At 41.2% G+C, this 10,657-nt stretch overlaps 1 pseudogene; it reads left to right on the forward strand.

The window, feature by feature from the left end:
* Window positions 1-8,862: 8,862 nt before the first annotated feature.
* LOC120294424 lies at window positions 8,863-9,492 on the forward strand (annotated as a pseudogene).
* Window positions 9,493-10,657: the final 1,165 nt, after the last annotated feature.

Raw genomic sequence — 10,657 nt, forward strand, 5'->3', positions numbered from 1 at the left:
CTGATGTTCTCTTTGGGCCAAAGTTGACCAGAATCATTAAGTGTTGGTCAATTAGTTGAGAAGGGCTATAAGGTGAAGTTTGAAGGGAATGAATGCCTTATTGATAATGCAGATAGCAAACAAGTGCTAAGAATGCCAATGAGGGACAAGAGCTTCATGTTCAAGCCACAAGAGATGCAACAAATGGTTTTAAAGTGCAAAGAAGAAAATGCAGAGTTATGGCATAAAAGGCTTGGGCATGTTCACAAGAAGAACATGTTGTTTATGCAAAGGAGTAGCCTGGCAGATGACATGCCAAGTTTGGAGGAGGAATTTCCACAGTTCATTTCCTTTCAAAGGAGGAGGCTGGAGAGCATGTGAAAAGCTACAATTAGTCCACACAGACTTATGTGGACCTATGTCTAAGTCATCTCTCGGTAACAGTGTATTTCATTACTCTTAAACATGACATGATTAGGATGAGTTGGATTTATTTTCTGCAAGCCAAATCTGACATTGCTGATGTGTTTGTGAAGTTTAAACCCTTAGTTGAGAATCAGAGTGGTAAGAAAATTAAAATGTTCAAGTCTAACAATGGTTCTCCGAGTATACTACTCACAAATTTAAGTTAAACTATGAGCAAGCAAGCATTGTGTAGTAGTTCATTGCTCCCTATTCACCTCAACAGAATGGGGTCAATGAGAGGAAAAACAGAAGCATTATGGAGATGGCTAGATGTATGATGCGGGAGAAGATGTTACCTAAGAGTTCTGGGCTCGAGGCAGCTAATACCGCAGGTGTTCCCGTTGAACAGTTGCCCACAAAGGCCTTAGAGAGGTCAAAACCTTTTGAAGTATAGTATGCTGTTAAACATTCTGTGAAGAATTTGAAGATTTTTAGGTGTTTGTGTTATACTCATGTTCCTCAGGTCAAGAGGGACAAGCTAGATAAAAGAGCTGAGCTTGGAGTTTTTATTGGGTGCAGCCTAATCAAAGCCTACAGGATTTTTCATCCTGACGTGACAGGAAGGTGACTATGAGCAGAGATATTGTTTTTCTAGAGGAAGATGAGTGGAATTGGATGGAAGAAAAGAATGCAGAATAACAACAATCTGCAAAACAACAACCTACAACAATTGTAGAGGTTGATGAAGTTGTGGATGGATTGGAAGATAGTATGGATGATTTGCTAGTAAGAGGCACAAGGTCACTTGCTGAAATCTATGAAAGCAGTAATGTGGCAGTGCTTGAACCATCTAACTTTGTGGAAGCTAAGGAGGATCAAGGGTGGATTACAGCAATGCAGGAGGAGTTTGCAATGATTCAGAAAAACCACACATGGGAGCTTGTTGATAGACCATTTGATAAGAATTAGGACAAAACTTAATCCTGATGGTTTTGTCAATAAACACAAAGCCAAACTGGTTGTGAAAGGTTATGCTCAAAGGAGATATGAACACTGGAGTGTCAAAACTTGGCGAAAAGACACTTAAATGTCAAAAGTTTGGAAAGTGACATTTAAGTATTAAAATCAGTAAAATTGATCACTTAAATGCCAATCTGCAAAATCCAGCCAAAATCCAGCCAAATTATTGACAAGGCAATTTTCCGGTGAAATAAGTGTAAACGTCATCATTTTGCATGCCGACGTAGCTAGAAAATATAAAAAAACGACATCGTTTTGTCCTGATGTGGTAATAATTAATATATAAATTAATTAAATTAAATTTAAAACTAAATTTATATAAATTATTTAAAAAAAATTAAAAACTTAAAATTAAAAGAAAAATGGGGAAGGGAGGTAGGCGAGGCGAGCCCTCGCCGTTGCCGCCTCCCCACCGCCGCCGCCGCCATCGGGAAGGGCCGACGACGGAGGGGAGGGTCGGCCGGGGTCGCCGGCCCTAGCCGACCGGCAACAAGGGCTCACAAGATTTGACAAGAGCTCGCAAGCCCTTGCCACCTCCTCTCCGTCGCTTGGAAGGGCCAAAGTGACGGTGGGGAAAGTGTTGGTTGGGGTCGCCGAGCCCTAGCTAGGGGACGACGTCGGTCAGCGCGGCGAGGGCTGCTACAAGCCCTCACGCAAATCCAGAGGGTCGCGACCCTCACGCAGATCCGGCTAGGGTCAATGGCCCTTAGCGACCAAGCGAGGTCATCGACCCTCACCTAGATCCAACGAGGGCTCGCGAGCCCTCGCCGCAAGTAGCCCGGCCGACGATCTAGGCAAGGGTCACAACCCGGCGACCCTCCCCTTCCATTGCAGGCCCTTCCGGAGACGGCGGTGTTGAGGGCTCAACCATCAACCACCTCCCTTCCCCCCTCTTATTTTTCTTAATTTTTAGTTTTTAATTTTTAAAAATATTTAAATAAATTTAGTGTTGAATTTAATTTAATTAATTTTTATATTAATTATTTACCACGTCGAGATAAAATGAAGACATTTTTGCATTTTTTAACTACGTCATTGTGCAAAACGACGCCATTTTACACTTATTTTGCCATAAAATCACCACGTCAGCAATTTGGCCAGATTTTGGCCGAATTGGCACTTAACTGATCTATTTTACTCCGATTTTGGCACTTAAGTGTTACTTTCCTGACTTTTGGCATTTAAATGTCCCTCTTGTCACGCCTCAATCCTCAAGCACGCACCAATCCCTCACCTTGGTCGGATAATAGTGACGTCCCATGACACATTGCTGACCCTTTCATTTTCATACGCATGCGGAAGCATATAAAATAATCCCCAGACAATAAAACAATAGGATAGAAAAGTAGGGCTATATTTTTCACAACTGAAAAACCATAACCACACTTTTGTACAAGGCAAACCTCATAGTATATATTACAATACTATTAACAAGAGTCTGATCTATTTCATAATAGTTCACACTCGGGGTTTGCAAAACGAGGTGAGGTCTCGCCATCCGAGTCATACTCCGAATCATCCTTGGGATCCTCCTTAGACTCGATTCCTCATCGGGGTCATCCTTTTGGGTTATTCCTCCTTAAGTTCCTCCTCCTCGGGTTCCTCCTCTCGCCCTCTCTTAAGGTACACTTTTTATTGTTCAACCTCTCCTTTTGGCATACTCCAGCTAGAGTCTACTACTGATTGCTTGGGAGAGTCAGTTTCACTCTCGAGCTTAGGGTCCTTGGCATCAGTCACCGCTCCATCCTTGGGCTCCGATCCTTCTCAAAATGCTTGCTCTAAAACGAACAGAGGTACATCACCTTCTGGCATAAGATCTTTCCTTTGTTCATCATGATATTCACGATACCACGACTGATACTCGTGGGGCCTCAGGTCATTTCTACCCACATCAACCCAGACGGTTGACTTTACCAAAACATACTCTAGTCCTTTCGGGTGGGGATGAATCGGGAAGTGAATTTCTATCTCGGTGACTTCTTTGGGTATATCAAAGTGCATGGGAGGACAAGGAGGTGGAGGTGTTGCCATCTAGGGACCTGAAATGTTGTCTCGCAACTAGGATGAGATTACATCTCAGCAAGTTCTACCCCTAAGTCCCGATTAGGAAGCCCATACACTCTAGAGGCTGCCTAAGCACACCACGAGTCAGAGGACTTACCTTGGCCTCAGTTCCTTCCTGCAAGTCAGTATATATCAAATATACAGGAACCGCATCAATTCACACCATCAGATCAAATCATTGATCAATCGATCTAGTCGATTACACGTCAATCAGACCATTCCCCGGTCATTTAAATCCATACTAAGTAATCTCCAAGCTTATATGTATCTAGTCATCGAGTCACGTGCATTCTCAAAGACAACATACTAGATCACCAAGCCATGTGCATTCTCCGAGATGACATACCTACTCATCGAGCCACGTCCATTCTCTAAGATAAAGTATCTAATCACCAAGCCATTTGCATTCTCCAAGGCGATATATTAGATCACCGAGCCATATGCATTCTCTAAGGTGATGTATCAATTCAACAAATCACGTGCATTCTCTAAGGTGATATATCTATTCACCAGGCCACATACATTCTTTTTCACCATTTTACACATCCCACCAAAATACTATTGGCGTTGTAAACCCACGCTCGGTCATTTTCCAATCAATTTCTGAAATTGAATAATTTAAGAATAAAATCCTAAAATCATAATTAATTCAATTTAGCACAAATCAACGCTCAAATAAATAAATGGACTATACCACAATAATCAGCATAAAATTCTGGTCATCGGCTATCCCTGTCTAATTTTCGGAAAATAATTAATTCATTAATTAATTCCAAAAATTATTAAATAAATACAATAAATCCAATTTATGCCCGTAATGCCTAATTGGAAGCCGAGACGAGCCCGAAAAATTACTGAGATTTGCTAATAAATACTATGACCTATTTCCTTGCTAATTACACTAACCATTTGCCTAACATGCATTAATAAGTCACTTAATTACACTTAATTAAATCTAATCAACCCCTAAGAATCATTAGCATACTAATAACATATTAGTGAGCAAAACTCACTGGATTAACAAACGGGTCGGATCAAACCGACGGGAACATCGCGGGAAATGATTTTCCTCAAGGCGGGCCAAGGTTTCGAGGCTCGGAAGCACCTCAAAACGGGCCTAATAGCCGCTGTGAAATCCACAAAACTTATGTTCAGTTCTTGCTAAAATAGAGAGGAAACAAGCTCAGTTAGGCAAAGCAAGACCGGTGGAAGGCTTGGCAAGGCAACCGACGGCCGAACAGCGAAGAAACAGGTTGATCAAAGCTTCGACGAGTGGGTGGTCAGCAATCGATGGCTCCCGAGGTCAAGGGAGATGTGCCAGTGGTTAGAACGAGCAAAGGAGGGGTCATAATTGAGAGAAACTTGCAAAAAAATGCAAAACAGTGCAAGCGGCCAAGGGACGAACGAACCGGCAACCGGCGGCTTGCGGCGGCCATACAGGACAGCCCGCTACTCCTTTCCGGGCGAAGTCAGGCTCTTTAGAACGATCTGGATGTGCTAGTCACGGTGTTGGGTGGATCGTTGGCTAATTCGACCAAGAAGACCACTTTCAACTCAGATCTTTGGCGAAAGGTCAACAAGAGCGGAAACCGGCAGAAGTGAAAATAGAGAAGGAAAATAGTCCAGCAACTTGTTAGCTGTCTTCCTTGGCTATTGGTGTGTTGAGCAAGGCAAGGAGGGATGGAGGAGAGGTCTTGGATGGTGGATGGAGGAGAGAGAGGGAGAGAGGGAAGGGATAAAGGGAACAAGGGCTCCACATGCCTTCATTTTCCATTCAAATGTCCCCTTTGACTCAACCAAGGCCAAGCCATCTTCCTTGGTTGTCCATGAGCCACCAAGGCTTCCCCCACAACCTTGAATTGGTCCATTTTGGCTAGGGGAAGGGGGGCATATGAATTTGCAACAAATTTCTCTCAATTGGACACCCAGTCGTGCTTGTTTCGTCATAAACTGGCCTTAATAAAATCAATTGACCCTCCATCGATCAAATCGATATTTTTGCTCATCATATATCCATCATGCTTCCAAATTTGCGATCAAAATGATCCCCGACCTTTCTCTGAATAAAAACGGTCATATGCTGACTTTTTCCAAAAAGTCTCGGGTTGCGAAAAAAATCTTCTAAGGCGAGTCGACATTCCTAGAATTTATTGTGACATGACAGAATCTTCAATTTCTGAAATCGGACCTGAATTCGCAGTTATTTTCCCTTCAGCGCGTTTTTAGCGTAACCTAGACTACCGGGTAATTTTCATAGATTTTTAGTACAAATGACCCATAGTCGATTTTCTTCGAGCCACATTGAACCCACTTGACGCATTGGTGACCCTCGATTATCGTAAAAATCTCAAGAATTCAAATACGGACACAAGGTGCCAAAACGACAAAAGAATCAACCTAGGGCTGGTCAACAAGAATTTTCTAACTTAGTGGTGTCACCCATGATTAGTTATACATCTCAATCGAATCAACCTATCTCTAATCTCAAATCGATTATATATTGTGCCGTAATGGCCTATAAAGATGAACACGGTCGAGAAGTCGATTCCTAGTCAAATTATCAAGTCTATTGCATTGAAATTCCTTAATGGCTTTCCTGGATAGTTTAGTTATCTCGAAAGTGATCAACTCTGAGAACAGTCCTACAAGCGCGTCCATGAAATGCCCAATTTATTCAATAGAAAACAGGATTGAAAATTCGGGATGTCACACTTCCGTGCCAAGTTTTGGCACATCCCTTGTCCCTCAAATATGGGGAGTAGACTATTTTGAAACATTTGCTCCTGTTGCAACGCTTGATAGAATCAGGCTACTATTAGCTATTGCAGCAGAGAAGGAGTGGCATATATTTCAATTAGATGTCAAGTCTGCATTTCTGAATGGAGAGCTCGAGGAGGAGATTTTTGTTGAACAACCTGAAGGCTTCAATATCAAAGGGCAAGAAGAGAAGGTATACAGATTAAGGAAAGCGCTATATGGATTGAAGTAGGCTCCAAGAGCTTAGTATAGGAAGATAGACCGATATTTGCAAGATTTTGGGTTTGTAAGAAGCTTAAGTGAGTTCACTCTTTATGTCAAGAGGGTGAATCACGGTGTTGTAATTCTTTGTCACTCTATGTAGATGATTTATTGGTGACGGGAATGATGGGGAACCGATAGAGAGGGTGAAGCAAGGTCTGTTTGTAGGTTTTGAGATGTCAAACTTGGGAAATATGGCTCATTTCTTGGGTTTGGAAGTCAAACAAGCTTCACATGAGATCTTCATCTGCCTGAAAAAAATACATGAAGGAAATTCTGAAGAAGTTTCAGATGGAAGATTGTAGAAGTGTAAGCATTCCTATGGCTGCTAAGGAGAAGCTGTAGAAGAACAATGGAATAGACGCAGTAGATGCTTCTGTTGGAGAAAACTTTCTTATTTGTTTTGAAGTTAACAAAACATTCCCATCAGTCTAGTCTGAAGACTTACAAACTCTTTCGTCAAAGTCTGAAGACCGCCAGACCGCCAGACTCAAGATTTAAAGTCTGTCCTCATTGACAGTTTCTAGACCAACAAAGAAGACTTATTCAGAATCAAGTATTTCTTTAAGGATTTGATTCGAGCGGCTAAAGAAGTTCTCACGGCTGGAGATAGCATCTCAAGATCTATTATTCGTTTTGAAATTAATTCGAGTAATTTGGATCCGTTGATTGGTGAAGTATACTTGGAAGGTTCTACTTATGGAAACCTAGATCCTGATTGTATGGGCGAGCGGGATTGGTAGGCTATCATCACATTCCTTAAGTAATTCGAAATCTCCTTAATTGATTCTGTCCAACGGATAGATTGGAAGAACTCTTTTGGAAGGTGCCAACGATTATGAAGGCATGGAGGAGTATATAAGGAAGACCCTCTAGCTACTCGAGTGTGTGCGCGATAGAAAAATTCCAAAGTTTGAAGTTCCTTGTTCTTTGCTAATTCAATTGTTGAGTGTAAATTTGCACTCAAAAAAGAGTTTTGATACTTGTGAGACCTTGAGGAAGTGTAGCAAAATCTCTACACTATAAAATCAAGGACGTGATATCAGAACGACTCTTTTGATTTATAGTAAAATCCAGCCGGTGGGCTGTCCGGTGCGGGAGAGTGGACGTAGGCTTGGATTAAGCCGAACCATTATAAACCTTGTGTTTTTATTCTCTTCCCTGAACTCCTTTACTTTGTTCGTAACTCTAATTAATTGTTAGAGTCTAATTTTCTCTACAAAGTCCATTGTCAACCAGACTCAGGTTAAAAGTAAAAGTTTTACACTATATTTTGCAAAATCCATTTTCGCACCTATTCACCCCCTCTAGGTGCTCATACTAGCTCTTTCAGCTTCTATGTATAGAAGCTTGATTGGATGTCTCATGTATCTTACAGCACCCAGACCAGATATTCTATTTGTTATGAGTGTTCTATCTAGGTTCATGAGTAGTCCTAGTCAGTTACATTTGGTTGCTACAAAAAAGGTCTTAAGATACCTCAAAGGAACATTATTCTTTGGTGTGAAGTTTAGGAAAGGTCGAAGTTTAAGTTGCGGGGCTTTTCTAATAATGACTGAGCTGGCTCGGTGGATGACGTGAAAAGTACATATGGTTCTTGCTTCACTCTTGGTTACCGCCTATTTCTCCCGGCGTTCCAAAAAGCAAGAGATTGTAACTCAGTCCTTTGTAGAGGCTGAGTTTATAACAGCTCTTTGCATCAGAAATCAAGTTTTGTGACTGAAGAAGATAATGAAGGATATGTGGTTGAATTCTGGTGATTGCATTGAAGTTGATGTGGACAGTTAGGTTGCATTAGCAATATCACAGAATCCAATTTTCCTTGGCAAAACCAAGCATTTTAAAGTCAAATTCTTCTTTTTGTGTGAAGTGCAACAAAGTGGTAAAGTTAAGTTGGTCCATTGCAAATCTGAAGATCAGCTTGCAAACATGTTCACAAAGCCACTTCAGGCTGGAAGATTTGAGCTATTAAGAGAGAAATAGGAGTTTGCAGCAACAACCGATCCAAGGAGGAGTTTGTTGAAGCTGTGTCTCGATCTTTCTTCTGCCGATGTTTTGCCATTTTTTTTATTCAGTTAAGTTTATTTGTTAGGTGGTTGGTTTGTTAGCTATTTTCTAGCAAGTGGAACAAGTTCTGTTTTGCACGTTTGTGTGCAGTTCTATTTTGCACATTTGTGTGTGGTTTTGTTTTGCACATTTGTGTGCAGTTCGGTTTTGCGTTTGTGTGCAATTCCAAAAGAGGTTCTTATTTAGCTTGTACTTGATAGTTTTTATTAAGGCTATATGAAGTTCAATGTTCTATTTTTTCCTTCTCTCTCGAAGGTAACGAGAGAAGTTTATGCTATTAGTTGATTATATCAACTATAACACGATACCACTCTGGTCACAACAGAGTGGGCCTTGTATGAACTTATTAACGGATCGAGTCATTGAGGAGATTCAAAAGTGTGGTTCTAAAACCCTCACAGAGGACCACTTGCCTCAGCTTCCGTACTTGTATGTCGTGAAACCCTGAGGAAATACAGTCAAGTTCCAATAATTCCTCCACTCTATGCACGCAAAGATACCCAATTAGAGGGTACTTTGTCACAGCTGGAAGCCAGGTAGATAAGTACACATGGTTTTTTATGCCAATTCCATATCTAGGATGTTGGATTAGGAATTGAAACTCAAATTGTCTTGTTTTAGATTGCTATAAACATATATGGATGCAACATGGACAAAAAGAAGTATGAGAAACCAGAAGAGTGGATGCCTGAGAGGTTTCTCGATGAGAAGTATGACCCGGCAGACTTGTTCAAGACATCGGCCTTTGGAGGAGGAAAGAGGGTTTGTGTCGGAGCTCTCCAGGCCATGTTAATATTTTGCACAGCCATGGGCAGATTACTACAGGAGTTTGAATGGTGACTGAAGGATGGCGAGGAAGAAATGGTCAATACAGTGGGACTTATGACTCATAAGCTTCACCCAATGCAAGCAATGCTGAAGCTGAGAAGATCAGAATGAAGAAAGCATAAGCATTCTCTATGTAATCTGGTGGTATTGTCTTTGCTTCTTGTTGGGTTTATCGGATTCCCAAAAACGGATTCGACACTAAATCGAACCCCTAAAACAAATACGGAAGACGAGCCCGGAAAAAAAACGTATCACCGATCCTAAAGCACACCACGGAATCGAGCGTACCTTGTTAGCCACAGATTAAACACCGACGCCGATAAGAGGAAGAGAAAACCGATCCTGTTCGATCCGATGACGTCGATTGGCCTTGAAGGGAAGACGGCGTCGCCTTTAGCGCTTGTTTTTCTTTTGGAGGGAGAGAGGGAGAGGAAACGTACTGCACAAAATACCAAAAGGTGCGTCCTCTCTCTCTTTCCTCCCTTATATACGTCCCCTCCAAAATAGAAACTTACCCCTTCATCGTATCCCTCCATCCATGGGCCCTAATCTTGTGGGCCGGGCTTTTAGGCCCAACATGGGCGGACGGGCCTTAAGCCCATCACATAAAATCATCATCTCCCACTCGCACATGGTGGGCCGAACAGAATTCTCTTTACCTCTCTTCAACATTCATACTGGTGAATAATCTGTGCGACCAGCATACTTTGAGAGCTCGTTGCTATACATCTGTTAGGAATATATAGCAGCTCATAATGGGCATCACACTCTGAGTAGATTTAGTATGCAGTACCCTAGATCGATTGATCACATTTATATCTCTCTTGATCTATTTTAAACAATGATATATATATATATATATATATATATATATATATATATATATATATATATCACAATTATGATTATCCCAAAGACAGTCATAATTGGTCGACCAGTGAACACAAAACTTAGAATGTGATTCTCTATATTCGATCTTCCTCTTTCCTTCAAACTCTCAATTTCAGTTTAGCTTGCTTTTCTAGAAATGTCACATTAGATCAAATCAACTCATGACCATTGGCAACATCCTAAGATAGCAAACACTAAATAGAAATATTGAGAATAAGTAAAAGTCATGAGAGCACTAAAAATTGAGGAACTCTTTTCCTCAAGAGTCTCACACGGCATAAAAGTTGAGATCAAACTTTGCCACTCTTATTGGTCGTCTCATGCATACGTAGTATGAAATACGTATTATGGTATTAACTCATTTCCCATTGAGCGTATGTCTACA

Source organism: Eucalyptus grandis, chromosome 6 (assembly GCF_016545825.1).
Source record: "Eucalyptus grandis isolate ANBG69807.140 chromosome 6, ASM1654582v1, whole genome shotgun sequence".
In the NCBI taxonomy this organism is placed as follows: domain Eukaryota; kingdom Viridiplantae; phylum Streptophyta; class Magnoliopsida; order Myrtales; family Myrtaceae; genus Eucalyptus; species Eucalyptus grandis.